Source organism: Coregonus lavaretus (genome assembly GCF_964263955.1).
Source record: "Coregonus lavaretus genome assembly, chromosome: 15".
Classification (NCBI taxonomy): Eukaryota; Metazoa; Chordata; class Actinopteri; order Salmoniformes; family Salmonidae; genus Coregonus; species Coregonus lavaretus.
In genome coordinates, this window is record NC_140002.1 from 4,039,141 (window position 1) to 4,064,662 (window position 25,522).

The window sequence follows — 25,522 nt, forward strand, 5'->3', positions numbered from 1 at the left end:
ACAGACTTTCTGTTTCTACCGTTTTCTGTATTTTGCTAAATCAAAATGACGGTCCGTCATGGCTCCTCACTCTGTTTGTGAATCTATTATGTGTTTCAGGTGTAATGCTAGTCAAAGTATGCGCATAGCTAGCTAACTACGTGACATGGACCCCACGGGGGGCATGTATGAAAAATGTATGCACTAACTGTAAGTCGCTCTGGATAAGAGCGTCTACTAAATGACTCAAATGTAAATGTTAAAATGTTAGTTAGCACTTAGCTAATGGATATTGCAGCTACCAGCTAAGACGACACTGGTCAGCAGCAGTACAGCTATATCTGGCTGTCTAGTTCGCTCCTCTTTGGTTGAATTCATCATGTGTGCTAGTGAATCATGATTTAAAAGAGGGAGAGTTGACAACATATTGAGTGCTCTTCACACAAGTCAGTTATTGAACATAACATAGCTAGCTAACGTTAACCGATTAAACTACGATAACATTTGGCAATTGGGCTGAATGCTGACAATGAAGTACCCAGAGCTTCTATTTGATGTTGTTTAAAGGGGGCAACCCAGAGCTTTTATTTGATGACTACAAAACATGTTGTTTAAAGGGGCAATCTGCAGTTGCTACATCCGTTTTTGGACGTATAAATTAATGATATGTACCCATTGATTCTTCAAGAATATAACTTGTCAACTGTCGTACCCCATCAGAACCCAAAATATAAGTTTGTTTTACTCCAATGTTTGTAAACAAAGTACATGTAAACAAACACTAAATAGACTCAAAACATGGTTAAAACTATCGTTTAGATATCATGGATGGTCAGCCTTTGAATCCATAGCTCTGTCTATGAATTTGAGAGTGGTTACATTTCTCCAGCCCCATCCTTTACCAGCCCCATCCTTTACCTTTTTACCAAAACGGGGGCAGGGAGTTCACTTTGTTGTTTCAACTACTGATTGCCACTATATTGATGATGAGGAATGACATCTTCTGATGTAAAAAGGGCTTTATAAATACATTTGATTGATGTTCTTCAATCTCAATGAATTATACATAATATTGATTTTAGGAGCGAAATGGAACAGCAAAGTTGGACTTCCTCAGAAAGACAGGAAATCCAACAGAAATGGGAGAAGGAAAGAACGTTTGATTGTGACGCACCCACCACTATTGGGGAAAGCACAAAGTAAGTCTACTGGGATGGTTATTGTTATGGAACATGCTTCAAAAGATATTAAAGTTAGGGGAGTTAATGTCCTTGCCTGTTTTTAAGACTCTGATCGACGACACTGTTTGTGATAGCTGCAGTTGTTTCTAATCTTCAATTGTATCTGTAACTTGTGAAACGTTGTCTGTTGTGTTTATTTTGTATTTTTCTGTAATATTTTCTGTACACGCTGCTATTTCCCTGTTTTGACTTCTTGCCAGGTCGCCATCACAAAATAGGTTTTTTAACCTCAAATGGGTCTTACTTGGTTAAATTAAGGTTAAAAAATGATCATCAACGCTCTACTTTAGTTTTCACGCCCACTTTTCCCAACCTATTCCTAATGTACCACCCTTTCATTCACAGCAAAAACAAGTACTTTGTCACCTCCCCCTACATGAATGGAAGGCTGCATCTCGGTCATACTTTCTGCCTTTCGAATGGTAAGATGTATATAGATTTGACTTGTAGATGTACTAAATGTAAGTCTTATTACGTAATTTTATTTTATATATCTCGTTATTTCTTTGTAGTTTGCTGTTGGTTTCCAGTGCTTGAAAGGGAAGCAATGCCTATTTCCATTTGGGTTGAATTGTACATGAACGCCAATCAAAGTGAGTAACTTTTAATCTCTTGCTTGTTGTGTACATCATACACGGTCGTGGTTGGCTGTTATTTAAGAAGGTTGCTGAAGCGAGAGATGGAGGTTCCCTGATGAGAAGGAGAAGCCCAAGTTTGCAGAGGAGTTCATCATCAAGGACAAATCTAAGGGCAAAAAGGTGAACATTTGATGCAAATATCAATTGATCCTCTGCACTACTTATAAGCTTGGGGGAATTTGTTTCCATTAATGCACAATTCAAAATGTAACTTCTCTTGTGTGTGATCTTCAGAGCAAAGCAGTGGCAAAGGCTGGAGGGTCCAAGTTCCAGTGGGACATTATGAAGTCTCTGGGGTTGACAAGGAGATGGCACCGTTTGCCAACGCGGAGCACTGGCTGGAGTACTTCCCACCCCAGGCCGTGAAAGACCTAAAGATGATGGGTGTAAAGGTGAGTGATTATAACAAGAAACCAGCAAACTGAGTTTGTTTCTTCATTTTACCAGGAAGCCTGATGTTAACTAATATACTTCCATTTGTTTGATGAGAACTGAATCCTAACGTCAGATCTGTGCTAATAACTTGGATTTTCCTGCAAATCTCGCATTTACATCAATGCATGATTATTGTGAACGTTGTGTGTGGATCTCAAGTTAAGATTCAGACCTGAATGTGCAGATCAACAACCATGCTTTAGTTCACTTTGAAAAAGCATTTCAGGTGCTGTCCATGTTATTAAAAACGTGATTATATCACAGGTGGACTGGCAAGGCTCCTTCATCACGACCGTTGTGAACCCTTTCTACGACTCCTTTGTGAGGTGGCAGTTCATCACTCTGAAGGAGAGGAAGAAAATCAAGTTTGGTAAAAGGTAAGCTGTTGGAAATGCTTATAAATATCCCTGCATTATCCATGTAGCATTATTACATTGTCATACCATTACTTTTTGCAAATATACAATCTACTCACCGAAAGATGGAAAGCCGTGTATGGACCTTAACAGGCAGACTGGAGAGGTAAGATGTTCTTACCACTACATAATCTCAATGAGTTGTGTGCATGTGTTGTGTGACTGCAGCTCTGTAATCATGTTTTTACATTCTAGGGAGATGGAGCACAGGATTACACCCTCATTAAGATGAAGGTTGTCGAGCCCTACCCTTCAAAACTAAGGTACTACTCTATGTGAACCCAACATACTGTATTCTGTTTAGTAGCATATGACTTGGAACAACTTTGTACCATTGATGTAACCAATCAATTTTATGTTGTTAATTGTGACATAAGGTGCAAGTTGGTTGTCCTAATAGCATGTTACAGCAGATTATAGCAGGTTGCTGCTTGAGAATACAATCATCTTTTTGCACTCTTCTGAACACTGTATTTTCCTGGTCCCTGCAGTGGCCTTAAAGGTAAGAGCATCTTCTTGGTGGCAGCTACTCTCAGACCAGAGACCATGTTTGGCCAGACTAACTGCTGGGTCCATCCTGACATCAAGTACATGGCCTTCGAGACGGCCAGTGGAGACGTGTTCATCAACACACTGAGGTCTGCTAGGAACATGTCTTACCAGGGCTTCACGAAGAAGAACGGCAAGGTCACAGTGATCATGGATGTTCTGGGAAATGTGTGTACATTTAAATTACATCCTTATGTTTAAGTGTCTGCACACACACTTACACACTGCAACTTATGTGAGCCTGACACACACACTCAAATAGTGGTAAATGTCTTTTAACTCTCTGTAGGATATTCTTAGATGTGCTCTTAGTGCCCCGCTGACGTCTTACCAGACCATCTATGCTCTGCCCATGCTCACCATCAAGGAGGACAAAGGTATTGGAATACAATCTTGAGAATGCTCCAAATACCACTAACTGCATCCATGCTGTCTCTGTTCCAGCACATCTAGATTGGGCTTGAGGCATTCCTCCTTTTGAAGAGCTAAAGTGAGGGAGGCATAAGTCATTGTAGAGCACAGTAAACATTGAAATGAAGTACAAAGATGATGGTTACTGATTTAGGCCCTGAGGGGATGCTGCACACAACTCCCACAGCATTGCTCTTGGATTGCCTCTTGCTAGGAGTCATTACAATGAATTATTTTGGTCTGTTTTGCTCCAGGGGTTTACATCTGCATTGAAATGGTGTGACTAAATTGAAACGTCTATGGCTTTGTTCTCTCTCTTATGCACAACGTCCCGTGTTTGGTAGAGAAGGCAATGAGGTAAAACTCTGACGACACCGCAGGGCATTTCTTGTGCTTCTAGGTTGGTTGTGTTTCTCATGTGACTTTGGTCCACTTGCTTTGTGACACCCAGGCACTGGAATTGTCACCAGCGTCCCGTCCGATGCACCCGATGACATTGCTGCCCTAAGGGGAGCATATAAAAAAAAAGAAACAGGTGACACTTTAACAGCACTACTTAAGTATTTCCCTTTGTGGCTACTGGTCTATATTAGTTAACCTATGCATTGTACAATGTGTTTTTGGTTAATGAAGTAATTGGAGATCACTTGGATTCCTGTTATAGGCCCTGAGAGAAAAATATGGAATCAAAGACAAGATGGTCTTACCTTTTGAGACGGTAAACTGCCTCTCGCACCCTTTATTTGGCTCTAAATGACCAGACAGTGTAGTGTGTGCCTTGTACCTATAACATACAGGGCTTCTATGGAGGGGTGAGTCCTAATGGCTTAACATAACATCTCAACTATGCATACATGTAATACAATACCACTTTATTTATCCCCGTAGGACAGCTATGGCTACAGAGGTGCAGCAGACCTACACAACATCGTACAATGGTCTAGGAAAATCAACAACATATTCTCCGATTCTTTTAATGAACCGTCTTCTTTTCTCAGATCATGCTGGTTGAAGGCTACAAGGGCAAAAAGGTGCAGGATGTCAAGAAACCCACCCAGAAGATGATGGTGGAGAAGGTACCCTGTTTGAAATCAATGATTGATGCTGTCAGGAGGAGTGGGGTGTGCCCGACGACACAAGCGGAAAAGAGTAATAACTCAACAAAATCAATCAATCAATTTTATTTTATATAGCCCTTCGTACATCAGCTAATATCTCGAAGTGCTGTACATAAACCCAGCCTAAAACCCCAAACAGCTAGTAATGCAGGTGTAGAAGCACGGTGGCTAGGAAAAACTCCCTAGAAAGGCCAAAACCTAGGAAGAAACCTAGAGAGGAACCAGGCTAAGAGGGGTGGCCAGTCCTCTTCTGGCTGTGCCGGGTGGAGATTATAACAGAACCATGCCAAGATGTTCATAAGTGACAAGCATGGTCAAATAATAATCAGGAATAAATCTCAGTTGGCTTTTCATAGCCGATCATTAAGAGTTGAAAACAGCAGGTCTGGGACAGGTAGGGGTTCCATAACCGCAGGCAGAACAGTTGAAACTGGAATAGCAGCAAGGCCAGGCGGACTGGGGACAGCAAGGAGTCACCACGGCCGGTAGTCCCGACGTATGGTCCTAGGGCTCAGGTCTCTCAGTTGGCTTTTCATAGCCGATCATTAAGAGTTGAAAACAGCAGGTCTGGGACAGGTAGGGGTTTCGTAACCGCAGGCAGAACAGTTGAAACTGGAATAGCAGCAAGGCCAGGCGGACTGGGGACAGCAAGGTGTCAGCATGCCCGGTAGTCCTGACGTATGGTCCTAGGGCTCAGGTTCTCAGAGAGAAAGAGAGAACGAGAGAATTAGAGAGAGCATACTTAAATTCACACAGGACACTGGATAAGACAGGAGAAGTACTCCAGGTATAACCAACTAACCCCAGCCCCCCGACACATAAACTACTGCAGCATAAATACTGGAGGCTGAGACAGGAGCGGTCCGGAGACACTGTGGCCCCATCCGAAGAAACCCCCGGACAGGGCCAAACAGGAAGGATATAACCCCACCCACTCTGCCAAAGCACAGCCCCCGCACCACTAGAGGGATATCCTCAACCACCAACTTACAATCCTGAGACAAGGCCGAGTATAGCCCACAGAGGTCTCCACCACAGCACAAACCAAGGGGGGGGCGCCAACCCAGACAGGAAGATCACGTCAGTAACTCAACCCACTCAAGTGACGCACCCCTCCTAGGGACGGCATGAAAGAGCACCAGCAAGCCAGTGACTCAGCCCCTGTAACAGGGTTAGAGGCAGAGAACCCCAGTGGAGAGAGGGGAACCGGCCTGGCAGAGACAGCAAGGGCTGTTCGTTGCTCCAGAGCCTTTCCGTTCACCTTCACACTCCTGGGCCAGACTACACTCAATCATATGACCTACTGAAGAGATAAGTCTTCAGTAAAGACTTAAAGGTTGAGACCGACAAAAGAGTTCACCTTTCACATGTTTTGACTTTAGCTTTCCGTGTCTCTGGCGCTCTAGTCACAAGCCGTTCAGGCAAGAGGGTGGTTAAAGATGGCGGCCACCTGTCGTCTCTTTGCGTCGATGTGGCCTCACTGGCACAGTCCGTAACTCTCCTTCTGAGGAGTCTGTGGAAGGAGAGCACACCACAGTGTGAGTAGGCTGTCTTCCTAACTGCTCCAGCTGACTGAGGTCCAGCCTGCACTCTTGTGCCAGTCAGTTGATTAGGGAATGCCTTGCAGGTGTGCTGATTAGTAATTCTGCACAGGTGTGTTGGATGAGCAGAACTGTGGCGCTGTCTTCAGCTGGCCTGGTGCTGAAGGTAGTGCAGCCTTCCACAGTGCTGAACTGTTCGCTGCTCTGGCACCCCAATGGTGGAACAAGCTCCCTCACGACGCCAGGACAGCGGAGTCACTCACCACCTTCCGGAGGCATTTGAAACCCCACCTCTTTAAGGAATACCTGGGATAGGATAAAGTAATCCTTCTACCCCCCCCCCCCCCCCCCCCAAAATTGTAAAGTGGTTATCCCACTGGCTATAGGGTGAACGCACCAATTGGTGAGTCGCTCTGGATAAGAGCGTCTGCTAAATGACGTAAATGTGCCCTTGAGCAAGGCACTTAACCCTAATTGCTCCTGTAAGTCGCTCTGGATAAGAGCGTCTGCTAAATGACTAAAATGTAAATGTGAATGTAACTGAGTGCCGCTGTCCATGGTGCTGCACTGGGAGTCCTACAGCCACACCTATGACCATGCTTCTCACACTGCCACAGATACAATACCAATCTATATTTATTGTGTTCATGTTTATGCTCTTTAACTATGTTGTTCGTTTACGCTGTGGGCTGTTTACTACGGTTGTTGACGTGGGCTGTTTGCTACGGTTGTTGACGTGGGCTGTTTACTACGGTTGTTGACGTGGGCTGTTAGCTACGGTTGTTGACGTGGGCTGTTTGCTACGGTTGTTGACGTGGGCTGTTTACTACGGTTGTTGACGTGGGCTGTTTGCTACGGTTGTTGACGTGGGCTGTTTACTACGGTTGTTGACGTGGGCTGTTAGCTACGGTTGTTGACGTGGGCTGTTTGCTACGGTTGTTGACGTGGGCTGTTTACTACGGTTGTTGACGTGGGCTGTTTGCTACGGTTGTTGACGTGGGCTGTTTGCTACGGTTGTTGACGTGGGCTGTTTGCTACGGTTGTTGACGTGGGCTGTTTGCTACGGTTGTTGACGTGGGCTGTTTGCTACGGTTGTTGACGTGGGCTGTTTGCTACGGTTGTTGACGTGGGCTGTTTGCTACAGTTGTTGACGTGGGCTGTTTGCTACAGTTGTTGACGTGGGCTGTTTGCTACGGTTGTTGACGTGGGCTGTTTGCTACAGTTGTTGACGTGGGCTGTTTGCTACAGTTGTTGACGTGGGCTGTTTGCTACAGTTGTTGACGTGGGCTGTTTACTACGGTTGTTGACGTGGGCTGTTTGCTACGGTTGTTGACGTGGGCTGTTTGCTACAGTTGTTGACGTGGGCTGTTTGCTACGGTTGTTGACGTGGGCTGTTTGCTACGGTTGTTGACGTGGGCTGTTTGCTACGGTTGTTGACGTGGGCTGTTTGCTACAGTTGTTGACGTGGGCTGTTTGCTACGGTTGTTGACGTGGGCTGTTTGCTACGGTTGTTGACGTGGGCTGTTTGCTACGGTTGTTGACGTGGGCTGTTTACTACGGTTGTTGACGTGGGCTGTTTGCTACGGTTGTTGACGTGGGCTGTTTGCTACGGTTGTTGACGTGGGCTGTTTACTACAGTTGTTGACGTGGGCTGTTTGCTACGGTTGTTGACGTGGGCTGTTTACTACTGTTGTTGACGTGGGCTGTTTACTACGGATGTTGACGTGGGCTGTTTACTACAGTTGTTGACGTGGGCTGTTTGCTACGGTTGTTGACGTGGGCTGTTTACTACAGTTGTTGACGTGGGCTGTTTACTACGGTTGTTGACGTGGGCTGTTTGCTACGGTTGTTGACGTGGGCTGTTTGCTACGGTTGTTGACGTGGGCTGTTTACTACGGTTGTTGACGTGGGTTGTTTGCTACGGTTGTTGACATGGGCTCTTTGCTACAGTTGTTGACGTGGGCTGTTTACTACGGTTGTTGACGTGGGCTGTTTACCCCGGTTGTTGACGTGGGCTGTTTGCTACGGTTGTTGACGTGGGCTGTTTACTACGGTTGTTGACGTGGGCTGTTTGCTACGGTTGTTGACGTGGGCTGTTTACTACGGTTGTTGACGTGGGCTGTTTGCTACAGTTGTTGACGTGGGCTGTTTACTACGGTTGTTGACGTGGGCTGTTTACTGATGTGTTTGATACGTTTCTTTGATATGCATTAGTGTGTTCTAACATGGACCTATACCAATGTTTCAGGGCCAAGCTTTGAGCTACATGGAGCCAGGGAAGCAGGTGATGTCACACTCTGCAGACGAGTGTGTGGTGGCACTCTGCGACCAGTGGTGAGTGGATGGGCCTGATGGGAGCCTCTGAAAACTAGCCTGGAAATCCACACTGAATATTGCTCTGTTTCACTGTATGGATTCCAGGCTACCTGACAGCATAGACAAGTATGGATTGTATTCATCTCACTAAACATATAAGGGTAATTATTAGAGAAACTGAACATTTCTGAGCAACATTTCTGCAGTTTGCTGTGTCCGGTCTGACAGGTATCTGCATTATGGGGACAAGAGTGGGAGCAGCAGACCATGGAATGCCTGAAGCCACCGGAGACGTGAGTCATTCCGCTGTTCTGTCGCTCAACTTCCCCAGCTCTCTTCAGTGATTATGCTCTACCACCGCTAACAAGCTCCTTGTCAAAGGAATGTGTCAGACTGTGTTGAGGATTTCCTGGGCTGTGTGTCTGTCTGGTCAATATGGAGATGTTTAAACTGTGCCTCTTGTATGGGTTGGACTCTTTAGGTTCTGTGATGAGACCAGGAAGAACTTAGAGGCCACTCTGGACTGGCTCCAGGAGCACACCTGCTCTCGTACCTATGGCCTGGGTGAGGAGGGGGACAGGCACATGGGGCAGGCTCAGTGGAGTTAGTTTGGACAGGGGACAGGATCAGTGGAGTTAGTTTGGACATGGGACAGGGGACAGGATCAGTGGAGTTAGTTTGGACAGGGGACAGGATCAGTGGAGTTAGTTTGGACATGGGACAGGGGACAGGATCAGTGGAGTTAGTTTGGACAGGGGACAGGATCAGTGGAGTTAGTTTGGACATGGGACAGGGGACAGGATCAGTGGAGTTAGTTTGGACAGGGGACAGGATCAGTGTAGTTAGTTTGGACATGGGACAGGGGACAGGATCAGTGGAGTTAGTTTGGACAGGGGACAGGATCAGTGGAGTTAGTTTGGACATGGGACAGGGGACAGGATCAGTGGAGTTAGTTTGGACAGGGGACAGGATCAGTGTAGTTAGTTTGGACATGGGACAGGGGACAGGATCAGTGGAGTTAGTTTGGACAGGGGACAGGATCAGTGGAGTTAGTTTGGACAGGGGACAGGATCAGTGGAGTTAGTTTGGACAGGGGACAGGATCAGTGGAGTTAGTTTGGACATGGGACAGGATCAGTGGAGTTAGTTTGGACATGGGGCAGGATCAGTGGAGTTAGTTTGGACATGGGACAGGATCAGTGGAGTTAGTTTGGACATGGGGCAGGATCAGTGGAGTTAGTTTGGACAGGGGGCAGGGGGCAGGATCAGTAGAGTTAGTTTGGACAGGGGGCAGGATCAGTGGAGTTAGTTTGGACAGGGGGCAGGATCAGTGGAGTTAGTTTGGTGTCACAGCAAAGCATGTCCAGCAAAGCAGGGCCAGGAGTTAGTTCTACCTATAACATACAGTCTGACTAAACTAGGCCTAATTATACCTATAACATACAGTCTGACTAAACTCTGGGCCTAATTATACCTATAACATACAGTCTGACTAAACTCTGGGCCTAGTTCTACCTATAACATACAGTCTGACTAAACTCTGGGCCTAGTTCTACCTATAACATACAGTCTGACTAAACTCTGGGCCTAGTTCTACCTATAACATACAGTCTGACTAAACTCTGGGCCTAGTTCTACCTATAACATACAGTCTGTAACTAGAGCCCTAGGGAGGCACATTGCCAGAAAACATTCTGGGACCTCTCACGTCCGGAACACATCTTTTGAGACCATCAGCAACCATTCAGAGGTTTTGGGGAATATTGGGATGGTGTGAAAGTGAAGTGATGTGCATGGACTTTAGATGGAGACAAAATACCCAGAAAAAGGAAGCATGTTTTAGTAGATAATGTGCCAAACTACAGGAAGGACACATGTTTCACATGCTTAATAATCAATTTTCCATTTCAGTGGAGGACCCAGCATGTAAAACCACAGTAATTATATGATAAGCATATCCCTTAATGTTCACATTAGGTGGTGGTTGATTGTTGTTGTTTTTTCCGGTGTGCTTGTTGCCATAGGAACAAGGTTGTCATGGGACCAGCAGTGGCTAATGGAGTCCCTGTCTGACTCGACCATTTACATGACCTACTACACCGTGGCTCACTTCCTCCAGGGGGGAGTGCTCAACGGACAGGGACCGTCGCCTGTAGGGATCAAGTATGCACCACTCTCTACTCTCACATGGTCATTTAATTTAGTGGCAATAGGCTTCTGTAGATGCAGACTGAGGACATTATAACACCTTCATATGTCCTTTTCAACATTGTTGCAATAGAGAACATGTTCATTGTAATAGTTGGAGATATGTTTATATTGTACTATTTTGCACATGTATATATTTCATGGAAGAGGATGAATGCAGTGTGCCAGAGGTTTTTAAATCCCTATAGTTGGTTATGGATACAGTGCTATTGGAGCCACTTTATAATCTGAGTGTTTCTCTTTCTCTCTCTGTCTCTCTGTCTGTCAGGCCAGAACAGATGACCAGGGTGGTGTGGGACTTCATCTTCTTTAAGAGCTCTCCCTTCCCCAAGACGGACATCCCCAAGGAACACCTGCAGAGGCTGAGGAGGGAGTTTGAGTACTGGTACCCCGTGGATGCCCGTGTGTCTGGGAAGGACCTGGCGCCCAACCGACTCTCCTGAGTGGCGCAGTGGTCTAAGGCACTGCATCGCAGTGCTAACTGTGCCACTAGAGATCCTGGTTCGAATCCAGGCTCTGTCGCAGCCGGCCGCGACCGGGAGACTCATGGGCGGCGCACAATTGGCCCAGCGTCGTCCAGGGTAGGGGAGGGAATGGCCGGCAGGGATGTAGCTCAGTTGATAGAGCATGGCGTTTGCAACGCCAGGTGTGTGGGTTCATTTCCCACGGGGGGCCAGTAAAAAAAAAAAATATATATATATATATGTATTCACTAACTGTAAGTCGCTCTGGATAAGAGCGTCTGCTAAAATGACTAAAAATGTAAAAAAAAAAAAAAAAAAAAAAAAACACGTGGCCATGTGGCCCAATGAGATGAACCACCTGCCTGGCTAGCTGCCTGTCTGCCCGCCTGCCTTTCTACGGTGCTAGGGCTGCTACAGGGGTACACGCTATTTGGCTTTATGGGAATCTTGTTTTGCTGTATTGAATGCTGGAATGCTGTATTGATTGAGTTAATTGAATATTCATTTTATGATGAAATTGGTGCGGGTGCTGTATTTTAATGAGACCGGGAATGGTAGTGTTTGTCTTTTCTGATTTATGCAGTTTTGGGTGAACTTGTACGTCCTATTCTTGTCATACTATAAGACTAATGTCCACATACATTAGATACAACTGGTGTCTTTACAAGTGTAGAATCATTATGCAGTTCTATACCTCTATTATTTGAAAGGATAGGAAGGATAAGCCTAATGGCAATTTACTGCAGGGTGTAACCAGTTATGGGGATGGTACGGATGGTAAGACAACCCATCTAGAGATTCTCATGTTTTGAAGGAGATTATCTTTGTGTACACAGCGGAAAATGGCAGCAGGCCGTCCGAACCAATGGTCACCTGTTACTGAACTCTGAAAATGTATGTTTTCCTTTCTCTGAAAGAGGTTTTGTTAACTACAAACAGGTCACTGATGCACTGAACTCTCTCTGTCGCCTGCTCTGGCAGCATGGGAGCTGTGTGTTTTGATGTTGTCTGAAGACGTCAAGTGTCATGCACAAAGACTGTGTGTGTGTGTCTTAAGTTTGTGTGTTCCTCCTGACAGTCTTTGTTTGTATTTATCAGATGTCTAAATCCACAGGCAACGTCCTCACTCTGAGTGACACCATCTCTAAGTTTTCTGCTGATGTTGGGTAGGGCCCTATAAGCCTTCCAGCCTCTTAACTCAATGCCTCCTAATTACTAGGAAGCTTTATGAGAGGAACAGTCATTATTTTCTCCGGAAGTCAAAATCAATGAGTCATTCTGTACTTCTTGATGGCTGAATGTTTCCTGCTACTTCTCCTCTGATGGAAGGGTGGCTTGCTTCATTTGGGAAACAGAAGAGGAAGGGGGAGCAGAGCAGTGGGATAACGTCTCCTGCATTCCTTTTGACCACTTCTTCCTACTTGGAGAGTAGAAATGAACACCATCATCTGGCCCAAAGTGCTGATAGTAAATGAGTCATGTTGATTTGATGCCATGCCTCAGGCTGATTGCTTCCTTCTGGTTATTTATGAAGAAGTGGGACTGCCTAAATGTTCTCTTCACATACTTTTGTAGAAGACAGGAGGGGGGATTTTATAAGGCTGTTATTATGCTTCATGTTACTAATTGCTAAAATTCTGCTTTTAGTGTCAAAGTGCTTTGTTTCTACCAGTGTCACTGTAATATGTTGTGTGTGCCCTGAGTGTTAAACGCAGCCTTACCATGTTGTGTGTGTCCTTGCCCAGGGATGCGCATGGCCCTGGTGGACGCAGGGGACACAGTGGAAGACCTTCACTTTGTGGAGGCCATGGCCGACGATGGCATCCTGCGCCTCTACACCTGGGTGGAGTGGGTCAAGGAGATGATAGCCAATCAGAACAACCGGAGGACAGGGCCAGCTTACACCTTCCATGACCGCGTGTTCGCCAGGTAGTTTGCAACGTCCAATGAGACAAATGAATGTAACGCAGTGTGGCATAATCATCCAAGCTCCAACAAATTGATCTCCAGCATAGTTCTAACATGCTGACTGCGCCGCCATCGCGCACATATTGATTTTGTCCAGCAACACCAGACGCAGGTTAAAATATCAAAACCATCTATATTAATTTGGGGGGCATGTCGAAACACACATGAAACGTTCATGGACATTTAGCTAGCTCGCTGTTGCTTCCTAGTTTGTCCTGGGAGATGAACATTGGGTTGTTATTTTACCTGACATGCATATGCTGTACTTTTTTAGCTGGTTCTTTGTAGAATTTTGACCGGGAGTCATACAACATTGTGTGTTTATCTACTCCGATGATTCATCCACAGATAAAAAGGGAAACCTAGTTAGTTTTTAGTTAGTTAATCTTGAATTAATCTCTCATTTGCCTTTCAAGCATCCACGTGGGTTTGTATCTTCCTCATATCCAATAAGGAGGGGACTTGCAGCGCATGGAGCCTCAAATAGAACCATGTTCTATTTTTGCGTTTGGCTACGCAGACGCTCGTTCACGCACACAAGCGGTGTGGGTGAAATTATTGAATTATTTCAATTGCTTCCATGGTTTCATATTTCTTCTGTAAGAAACATTTCAATTTAGCCCTATCCATGTAGGCCAATTCCCCACGAGTGTAAAGTGTTAATGGAGCTGAACTACAGTGCCTTGCAAAAGTATTCATCCCCAGTGGCGTTTTTCCTATTTTGTTGCATTACAACCTGTAATTTAAATTGATTTTTATTTGGATTTCATGTAATGGACATACACAAAATAGTCCAAATTGGTGAAGTGAAATGAAAAAAATAACTTGTTTCCAAAAATTCTAAAAAATTAATAACGGAAAAGTGGTGCGTGCATATTTATTCACCCCCTTTGCTATGAAGCCCCTAAATAAGATCTGGTTCAACCAAATACCTTCATAAGTCACATAATTAGTTAAATAAAGTCCACCTGTTTGCAATCTAAGTGTCACATGATCTGTCACATGATCTCAGTATATATACACCTGTTCTGAAAGGCCCCAGAGTCTGCAACAACACTAAGCAAGGGGCAACACCAAGGAACTCTCCAAACAGGTCAGGGACAAAGATGTGGAGATGTACAGATCAGGGTTGGGTTATAAAAAAAGATCTGAAACTTTGAACATCCCACGGAGCACCACTAAATCCATTATTAAAAAATTGAAGGAATATGGCACCACAATAAACCTGCCAAGAGAGGGCCGCCCACAAAAACTCACAGACCAGGCAAGGAGGGCATTAATCAGAGGCAACAAAGAGACCAAAGATAACCCTGAAGGAGCTGCAAAGCTCGACTGCTGAGATTGGAGTATCTGTCCATAGGACCACTTTAAGCCATACACTCCACAGAGCTGGGCTTTACGGAAGAGTGGCCAGAAAAAAGCCATTGCTTAAAGAAACAAATAAGCAAACACGTTTGGTGTTGGCCAAAAGGCATGTGGGAGACTCCCCAAACATATGGAAGAAGGTACTCTGGTCAGATGAGACTAAAATTGAGCTTTTTGGCCATCAAGGAAAACGCTATGTCTGGCGCAAACCCAACACCTCTCATCATCATTAGCGCAAATACTGGAAATGTACAGGAACAGCTAGCATGCTAGCTACTCCCATAGACTTCTAGTCATTGCGCTGTTCCCATATATTTTTTCTGTCATTGCACTAAGGCTATTAGCAAATGCGCTAACCCTAGTTAGCAACTTCCAGGGGCGCAACAATGGTTTTAGAAGTGGGGGGGGACATTATTATTTATTATTTCTTATTAGCTAGGGAATATACAGACTGGCTATACAGACTCACATTGCGCTGAAAAAATGTATATATCGGTCTTCAATCACTTGGCTGCTGGTTTCATCTTGATTGACTCTGATTCAGTGTGAGTGAGGCAAAAATAATAAAATAATAGCTAGTGAGCTAAACTTTCGAACTATCCCTTTACTCTTAATATGTAAATGCTGTAGCCCTTTACACTCGTACCCGGGTTGAAAATTGCATGTTTTGGCACTGATAAACGGCTAAATTGGAACGCAGTGGCTGTACAGTAACATGCTACACATGACGTCAGAGCTCTGGCTCTGCGCTTCGCAGCGCTGAATGGGTTTTGACTGACAGCCGTTCTGAACTTCAGCACCTTGCGCAACAAGACGTTTTTTTTTTTTTTTTTTTTTTTTTTGTCATTTAGCAGACGCTCTTATCCAGAGCGACTTACATGAGCAATTAGGGTTAAGTGCCTTGCTCAAGGGCACATCGACAGATTTTTCACCTAGTCGGCTCGAGGATTAGAACCAACGACCTTTCGGTTACTGGCACAACGCTCTTAACCACTAAGCTACCTGCCGCCCCAAAAGTTGCCCCCAACCCTCCCGTTAACTAACGCACATCTTTTGTTGTCTGAGTGAGGGAAATGCTGTAAATTAAGAGGTCTCTATGTATTTTGAAAGATGAGACATCGAGGATAATAATGTCATACAAGCAAGCCAAACACCCGAGAGTCCAAATGTGCACTTCACTTTTCCATATCATAAAACTCATGTCATATACAGTGTCAATGTTTATGATCACTATGTTTGATGTACATTTACAAGATGACATGGCGTCATACCCTGGGTTGTCCTGAACAGAATGAGCCCATCGCCCTGGGTTGTTCTGAACAGAATGAGCCCATCACCCTGGGTTGTTTTGAACAGAATGAGCCCATCACCCTGGGTTGTTCTGAACAGAATGAGCCCATCGCCCTGGGTTGTTCTGAACAGAATGAGCCCATCACCCTGGGTTGTTTTGAACAGAATGAGCCCATCACCCTGGGTTGTTCTGAACAGAATGAGCCCATCATCCTGGGTTGTTCTGAACAGAATGAGGCCATCACCCTGGGTTGCTCTGAACAGAATGAGCCCATCGCCCTGGGTTGTTCTGAACAGAATGAGCCCATCACCCTGGGTTGTTTTGAACAGAATGAGCCCATCACCCTGGGTTGTTCTGAACAGAATGAGCCCATCATCCTGGGTTGTTCTGAACAGAATGAGGCCATCACCCTGGGTTGCTCTGAACAGAATGAGGCCATCACCCTGGGTTGTTCAGAACAGAATGAGCCCATCACCCTGGGTTGTTCTGAACAGCCAAACGCATCAGGATTTCAGGCTAATGCCAGCCGTCTGTTCCCCACACTATGAATTCACAACGCTCCAAACACATTGCATGTCACACTGGCCCTATCAAATATTAAACTACTGTGCTAATGGTTTCTCCCTCAATTTCTTCTTCTTCTTCTTCTTCTTCTTCTTCTTCTTCTTCTTCTTCTTCTTCTTCTTCTTCTTCTTCTTCTTCTTCTTCTTCTTCTTCTTCTTCTTCTTCTTCTTCTTCTTCTTCTTCTTCTTCTTCTTCTTCTTCTTCTTCTTCTTCTTCTTCTTCTTCTTCTTCTTCTTCTTCTTCTTCTTCTTCTTCTTCTTCTTCTTCTTCTTCTTCTTCTTCTTCTTCTTCTTCTTCTTCTTCTTCTTCTTCTTCTTCTTCTTCTAGATGTGGTGTTCGCATCAGAGGCAGATGACAAAATACTCTGGATACATTCAGTAACATGATAAGAATATTCCAGGTGCAACATAAGACAAAAAATGCCAAGGGTTTGAGTGAGAGGACAAACTGGTGTCTCCAATTGGCCACACACCTCTCCAAACCTTGCACAGTTCATGTTACTGAATGTATCCAGAGTATTTTCTGATTTTGTTGCAAAAAAGTACAGTAAATGTAAAATGCACATCAAATCAACAGTCATGTTTGGATTCAGTCTTGTGTCAGGTGAACTTCTGTGTCCTCACCTTTGGGCTAATAATTTCCCCATAATCTCCAAACTGTTCCCTTTCAATTGCTACCATGGTTTTGCATATTCTTTTAATATTTATTCTGTAAGAAACATTTAAATGTAGCCCTATCCATGTAGGCCAATTCCCCACAAGTGTAAAGGGTTCATGGAGCTGAACTAAGTTTGAAATGTACCTTTGTGGTTAGTGTTGATGAATAGCTTAGTTGTTAGATGGGACATAATGGTCCTGCGGAATCCTCTCCCTTCCACACAGCACAGTGAGCCAGAAAACAAGTCTCTTCATTAAACCCTGAAAATACCATGCAGCCTTGGATACAGGCATATGTCACTAAGTCGTGCAGCAATTACCCAATGGTGACATTTAGGTCTCATTGTATTCTAATGTTCTCACAGGGACCAATGATGTCTCACTTTCAGATGGCTGCAGTCCTAGACAGAGGTTAAAATGCTACTCTGATCTTGTAGCCTACATCTTGTGTACATCTCCATCATTTTGACAGCCCTGTCTTAATGACATGGATGTATGGAGGAGCGATACGTCTTTATATCTTCTGGCATGTATGGATTTGCAACCTTGTTTACATTTCATTGGACTTGATTTTGATGTGCAAGATCAGTATTTTGCATTTGTTTACATTTGGAGCCTGAGTTTCCTGGAGGCAGCAAGGAGCGCAGAGATTCTAGAAGTCATACATTGTTCTATGGCAAGGAGTGTATTGACAACATGAAGCTGTATTCTGCCAGCTTCGACTGATCGCTCTTGATTCACTGTCTATATTTTCTGGTGTATGTAGTAGAGAGATATTAGTAGCAGTCAGTGAGAACAACTCTACTTCAAAGATACCTATTTACAGACCATTAGCCTTGCTGTAGCTTTCTGCCATAGGGACTAGACAGCATCTTTAAAGTATGGCACCCTCTACTATTCATCTGAAAAGAGCGTGGTAACTAGAAGAGAGTCGACAGCTGTCATGTTAAATGAGTTCACGGATGCCCAGCTCCACTTGGCACTGAGACTAGTTCACACAGTAGCTTTTAGAGGGGGACAATGAATACTCATCCTCCAGATAGGTTTTGGATCTTTATATAACAGAGTAGGCTTGGCAGCATTAACTAGAGAGTGACATTTCTCAGTCATGTCATGTTAGCCCAGGTGGTAATGGATGTCTGGCTGGGTCCGGACTTCCTGCTCTGATGAGCATCACAGCCAGGCTAACACTACTGCTATGCTAGCAGGCTGCAGGCTGACTGAGCTCTCTATTGTCTGTCTCTCTCTCTGTCTGTTACTCCGTCTCCCTCCCTCCCTCCGTCCGTCCGTCCACAGAAGGGCGACGTGAAGCCCCCAGCCAAGCCCTCCCACTGCACCATCCAAGTGGCCAAGACGTACCCCTCCTGGCAGCACAATACCCTCTCTCTGCTGGGAAAACACTACAAGACGAGTACTAACCCCCAGGAATCTGCCTGGTTGGGAATCAGACCGGGAAGACTGAGTGAGCCTATGAACTTCACTCAACTGTATGTCCCAAATAGCACTATAAGCGGAATAGGGTCCTATAGGGCTCTGGTCAAAACTAGTGCACAATGGCTGCATTTATTGCTGCGCTTAATTTATTTGCCCAATTATTGGCTAAAGAGCTGATCTGATTGGTCAAAAGACCAATTATTGAAAAAAATATCAGAATTGGGCTTCCTGTGTAAATCCAGCTGAGGGAATAGGCTGCCATTTAAGGCACAGCCTTGGTCTTTTTAGAAATAGATTGTTCTGGAATGTATCTGCGTTTCAGCTTGTCCCTCCTGTTGATTTGGGGAGGAGTGGCTACAGAATATAGAGACCCTACTGTGATCCGCCCAGAGGCAGAGAAAGTTGTTATGCTGCTGATGACCTGGAATCCCCCTGATGATAGACTGACACTCTCCCCTGTGCGCGTGTGTGCGTGTGTGTTCTTCCCTGGATGTGTGTTCTCAGAGCAACAAGGGCACTCTGCCTGATACCAAGGTCATTGCCTTGGAGCTGGGCACCCTGCCGAAGATCTAGAAACAGATGAAGAGAGTGATGCCGTTCCTGGCTGTGATCAAGGTGAGGCTGAGGACAGGAGGGTTGGCCCCTCTCCGCCCCCCAGGGCCCTGGTCTGTACTCTGGTGGGGCCCAGGGTCTCACTATAACAAGGCCCTTGGCTGACTTCTGCTAGGCTCTCTGCATTCTCTTATAAAACATATATCGCTCTGTACAGTTGATAAGCACATTGAGGACAGCGTTTCCTTCATTAGATCACTTGTATTTCTACAGTCCATATTCACTACCGGGGCAGCACGACAGTGATCAATATTTGATAGCCTTTCTCAGTGGTTCAGAGCTTAGCATGGGTATTAAAAGAGGTATGACTGCATCAATGTGATCAAATAGCAAACAAACAATACATTCCAAGCCAGATGATTGCCTGTGTTGGGACTGTAAAACCCTACTATATAGGTCAAATCAAAATGGCTGTGAACATGAAGGCTCTTAGGCCAACGTGTGTGAAAACTATTGGTCTCTAAATCCAGAGAAATTACGGACCATGTAAAACTATTGGTCTCTAAATCCGGAGAAATGACGGACCATGTAAAACTGTTGGTCACTAAATCCGGCTAGAAGGACCATGTAAAAACGGTTGTCGGGTATGCCCTCACCCGTCTGAGGGGTCGGCTGTGAATGCCCTCACCCGCTATATACTTCTAACTGATTGGTTTGGTTCTGCCCACTATAGTGCTGTCCGGTCAGAACATGATGTTGAGGCCCATCACTGTACTCCTGATAGTCACCACCACACAGACACAGACACAGACAAAGCTGTTTCCATTTGAAGATGTTTATATTATTTTATATTATTTTGGTAATCCGAATGACTTGGAATCTTATTGTTGTGGTTCTATAAGGCAAAGATATGCACACATGTAAACAGTATTAGTTAATGATTATAACTATACAATATACATACAGTACCAGTCAAAAGTTTGGACACACCTACTCATTCCAGGGTTTTTCTTTATTTTTACATTGTAGAAAAATAGTGAAGACATCAACAGTATGAAATAACACATATGGATGGAATCATGTAGTAACCAAAAAAGTGTTAAACAAATCAAAATATATTTTATATTTGAGATTCTTCAAAGTAGCCAACCTTTGCCTTGATGACAGCTTTGCACACTATTGTTTGACTGGTACTGTATATGTACATGAATAAATGGCATTACATTTACAACACGTCTATAAAGGGCTATAAACACAGCATCAATATAAACATTCACTTAAACATTCACCTCTTGGAGAGAGAGAGAAACAAATTACTTGGATTGACAAAGGGTCAATATTTATGGCGCCCTCTCTCTGCCAGGCTGAGCTCTTATCAGATCTGCCCTGGCACCACAGGGGCGACTCGCATGAGCAAGTTCCAAGAACTGTCTGTGATGCCTCTAGAAGCTCGCCCATGGCAGCATGAGAAAACACCTTTAATAAAGGCCACGATGGAAAACGCTGTGGTAGCGTGTGCATGCGAAACACTATGTTTACCAATACAACAATTAAACCACTTCTGCAAATGTACTTGTGCAACCAATGCAATAATAACACTTCTGGCAGTACGGAACAATACTACATACGATAAACAATAGGCAAAGCAGCATTGGCAACTCTAACATTAAAGACTAGTAACAGCCATACAGCAGGACATATGGCTGAAACTTATCAAAGTAACAGGAAGTAATTAGTGGTAATTACCTATTATTACACAGAATGTAAAAACCCCAATAAACCCCCCCTGCAACTTACATTTCAATGCACGCACAAGATTCAGACATTTGTGTTACTGTCGACAATAAAAAGTCCTCAGAAATGTGCATCTTCTCGCTTCGGACGATGATAACACTCTGATCTGAGTGGGCGGGTGCAGTGTCCAGATGCGCATTTCCAAGCGCTCTGATTGGTTGGGAATGGCAGGGCTATGATAGGTGAGGGATAACTTAGGTAGGCTGAGCAGCCAAACTAACGGGACTTAAGGGAAACTGAAGGGACTGTGAGGGAAAGTTAGGTAGAGAGGAGAGGAGCAGGACAGCCTTTTTTTACAGTGTGTGTTGTGTTCCTCAGGAGATCCTGGAGAAGAATGGTGCTAGGGTTCTGGAGCTGGAGTTTGACGAGCGAGCCGTGCTGCTGGAGAACATAGTTTATCTGACCAAATCTCTGGAGGTACACCTAACACACCCTCACTTTCTCCCAGCTGTGAATGTTTCATGGAATGAGTTGGATAGGCTCTACAACCTGATATTAATTATCTAACTCCGCCCCCCCGGTAATCTCTGAAACAAGTGTATACATCCATAAAGTTAAAAGAAATGTTTTACACCGCTCCCAATTGACTCTTTTCGGTTTGACTTTCAATTTGTCCTCCACCTCCAGAGTTGAATGCAACTATTTTATATCTGCTTAAGAGCACTATTGTCCATCAATACAGCCCTATGTGTTGTATTAATCTCACCTATGTTCCACCTCATTCATTATCCAAGCTAATTTCCCAATACAGATGCATACTTTATTAGTTTTGGAATATTATACCAGGGCTCTATGCGTTCTCTGGAAAAGAATGCAACTCCGTGGAAGGTTTGCGCCACTCCGCTAATGCATCGTGGAACACACTTTCCACGTCGTTCATTATTTACCATAAAACGCATAGCCCCGTGTTGATTATCCCTTACATAACTCCCATAGCGACCAGAGTGATTTAGCCAGCCTGTGATGTTTATTTGGGGCATTTGCTGGCACACCAGGCCTGTCTAACTAACTATCTAGTTCCTAATACCATCTCTAGCCAGTCTTCATTATACTGAAACAACAACAGTTGCCTTGAATGTGTAATGTGGGTAACTTTTCTGCAGCGCTAATCGCAACAGGATTTCAGGCTAATGCCAGTCGTCTGTTCCCCACAGTATGAATTCACAACGCTCAAAACACACTGCATGTCACACTGGCCCTATCAAATATTAAACTACTGTGCTAATGGTTTCTCCCTCAATCTTTCTCCCTATCTCTTTCTTCTTCTTCTTCTTCTTCTTCTTCTTCTTCTTCTTCTTCTTCTTCTTCTTCTTCTTCTTCTTCTTCTTCTTCTTCTTCTTCTTCTTCTTCTTCTTCTTCTTCTTCTTCTTCTTCTTCTTCTTCTTCTTCTTCTTCTTCTTCTTCTTCTTCTTCTTCTTCTTCTTCTTCTTCTTCTTCTTCTTCTTCTTCTTCTTCTTCTTCTTCTTCTTCTTCTTCTTCTTCTTCTTCTTCTTCTTCTTCTTCTGTGGTCCTCTGTAGCTCAGCTGGTAGAGCACGGCGCTTGTAACGCCAAGGTAGTGGGTTCGAGCCCCGGGACCACCCATACACAAAAAAATGTATGCACGCATGACTGTAAGTCGCTTTGGATAAAAGCGTCTGCTAAATGGCATATTATTATTATTATTATTATATTCTTCTTCTTCTTCTTCTTCTTCTTCTTCTTCTTCTTCTTCTTCTTCCCAGCTTGATCAGATAGATGTGGTGTTCGCATCAGAGGCAGATGACAAAATAATGCAGGACTGTTGCCCGGGGAAACCGTTCAGTGTCTTCAGATCCGAGGTAGACGGACAGACACAGCCTTTTGTTTGAACTGCCATCCTGCCACTAAGAGCTGTCTGTCGGTTGTTTCACTAGTTACTACTGTTGCTTGCTCAGCCCTCAATACAGAGAAACAGACAGGACAATTTAGATGCTATTAGCATCATTATAGTTGCAGCCACATAGTGTTTTCGAGAGAGACCTCTTTATTATCCATGATTTTATTTTGAAAACACTGATACCACTAAACGTGTGTAATCAGTCCATGTTGAATGTGCACATGTCTGTCTGTCTGTCTGTCTGTGAAATGATTTCAACGCTTGATGAATTATGAGTATAGTTCAGACCAGTGAGCTGTCTCCTAGCCTGGTGTGGCAGTGTCCCTGGTCAACCCCCATCCATCTCTTCACCATCGACATCAGACAGGGCGACAGCAGAGACTGCATCATCCGCAGACTATCCAAAGCCAATAGACTAATTCATTATTAAGCCCCTAAAGACCTTGTGACTTTCCTATTGATACCGTGTAATTGAACCATATTTTATCATGTTTTTTTGTATTGCCTGCCCTGGCCTCTTGCCATTTTCTTAGTTAAATGTCAAAGTGAGTTTTACTGAGGGTGTACACGTTGTCCTTAAGATGTGCAAATTGTTTAAGTCTAGTAGTCGTTTAGATGAGTACTCAGCACTTAGTTTCCATACAGTAGCTTTTCATCATACAATTAGCAGATTTACGTTGTTTTAGTCTGCGGTTCAACACACATCCCCTGTTATGTCCTGCAGACTTGACTGAAGTGAGGCATCCACAAGGTTATTGCTGTTTAACCCTGCAATGTAACCATAGCGCCTGACCTCCCACAAGTCTTCATGTCCCCTCTGTCCCCCTGCAGACCTGTCCAAAGTGAAGCTGATGCGCTTTGAGGACCCGGTCCTGGGGCCTTGCCGGGTGCCCATCCTGGGGATGGAGGAGCACGGTAAGCTACTCATCTGTGACAAGTCCTCCTTCAGCATCAGCCTGGCCGACAGGAAGGTCCTCATGACAGACAACGGCCTCAGCATGGATATAGGAGACACCCGGGTTTACCTGTTACAATAGCACAGGTCTGGGGCCTGTTTTAATACTTCCTTCCTTCCATCCTCGAGGATATCACTGGTCTGACAAGGGCTCATCTAGTCTCATAGATATCGCCTTCTAGGAATGTAGGAAGGATGCATGTTAATAGTATTTGAACAGGGTCCTGCTCTCTGTGTAGAAGGGTGGGACTGAACAGCAGGGGCTTGTAGCAGAATGACAAGACAGTATTTTCCTGCTGTAGATGTTACTGAGTCTGAGGTCAATGTAGAAAACATGCACAGCTCTGGAGTATAGCCAGGCAGGAGTCTTGCCTTTAACTTTTCTATTGAAGTGGTAATGATTTAGAACGGGTACTTTCGTCCTCTCATCTTATGTGAAATTAAATGTAATGATGTTGTTTCAGAGGCTCAGTGTCTGCCATTATATGCTAAAGTACGGACGGAATAAAGCTTCTCTAAAGCGTACCTGTACAGACCTCTGCCTACAGTCTCTTTCCACCAGTGGTGGAAAAAGTAGTCAATTGTCATACTTGAGTAAAAGTAAAGATACCTTAACAGAAAATTACTCAAGTAAAAGTGAAAGTTACCCAGTAAAATACTACTTGAGTAAAAGTCTAAAAGTATCTGGTTTTAAATGTACTTAAGTACAGTGATAGAAAAAGTACTAAATTGTCATACTTGAGTAAAAGTACAAAGTAAAAGTAAATGCTATACATCACATTCCTTATACTAAGCTAACCAGAAGGCACGATTTTCGTATTCTTTTTAATTACGGACATAAAGGGGCACACTCCAACACTCAGACATCATTTACAAACACAGTATTTGTGTTTTGTGAGTCCGCCAGATCAGAGGCAGTAGGGATGACAAAGTGTTGATATTGATAGGTGCCATAATTCTGTCCTGCTTGATCATTCTAAATATAACGAGTACTTTTAGGTGTCAGGGAAAATGTATGGAGTAAAAAGTTCATTATTTTCATTAGGAAAAAATATAAATAGTAAAGTACAGATACTCCAAAAAAACGACTTAAGTAGTACTTAAAAGTATTTTTACTTAAGTACTTTACACCACTGCTTTCCACTATAAACATATATTTTGTATTCATATGTTGAGTGGTTCCATGCAAAGGTGTCTTCTGAACGTCTCTTCAGCAGTACTTATAGGTCCAGTAACTACCACATACAATTAATTATTCCCACAAATGTGTCAACAAAAAAATTCTGGCATAATTTTCAGAGATTGTCTCTGAAATAGAGTACATTTCCAAGGTGAACCACAAGTTAAATAAACACATATTTCATGTATTTGGGTGCTGCATCTCTGTCTTTTCATTCATGTTGCGACATACGGCCACATTAAACTCCCTCTGCAGTGTTCTTCTAGGTTACCAGTTTGGCGTGAATCACATGAAAAACATCTCTATAATGGACTGTAGCCAATCTACTGGCAGTATGAGCACCGCTAATTAAATCCCCCTTGGAAATCAGTCATGCAGTTGAAACACAGTCTGCCTCTGTTTCTATAAACACAATAGACGTTCTGCTTTTTGCTCTCACTAAGCAGGAAATGTTCTCGGCTGTTCAGAGAAACCAGGTGAGACGTTTCTTATTTTACCACGAGCCTCCCCTGGCCGATTCTCATACAGACACTGTGCACCACAAACGCAGAAGTGATCAGGTCAATGTGCGCCAGACAGCAACCATAACAGC

General features: G+C 44.2%; 1 pseudogene across 1 annotated transcript; it reads left to right on the plus strand.

The window, feature by feature from the left end:
- Positions 1 to 45: 45 nt before the first annotated feature.
- LOC311142607 (leucine--tRNA ligase, cytoplasmic-like) lies at positions 46 to 24,354 on the plus strand (annotated as a pseudogene). The gene is made up of 29 exons (XR_014615529.1): positions 46 to 51; positions 1,062 to 1,178; positions 1,566 to 1,647; positions 1,733 to 1,813; positions 1,898 to 1,978; positions 2,093 to 2,250; positions 2,558 to 2,670; positions 2,758 to 2,815; positions 2,905 to 2,972; positions 3,201 to 3,426; positions 3,548 to 3,635; positions 4,121 to 4,204; positions 4,334 to 4,387; positions 4,668 to 4,745; positions 8,577 to 8,662; positions 8,873 to 8,937; positions 9,126 to 9,208; positions 10,668 to 10,806; positions 11,120 to 11,302; positions 12,130 to 12,209; positions 12,414 to 12,477; positions 13,061 to 13,244; positions 13,700 to 13,706; positions 18,456 to 18,566; positions 19,098 to 19,208; positions 21,258 to 21,356; positions 22,662 to 22,757; positions 23,102 to 23,220; positions 23,627 to 24,354. The product of XR_014615529.1 is annotated as a leucine--tRNA ligase, cytoplasmic-like (transcript).
- The last annotated feature ends 1,168 nt before the right edge of the window (positions 24,355 to 25,522 follow it).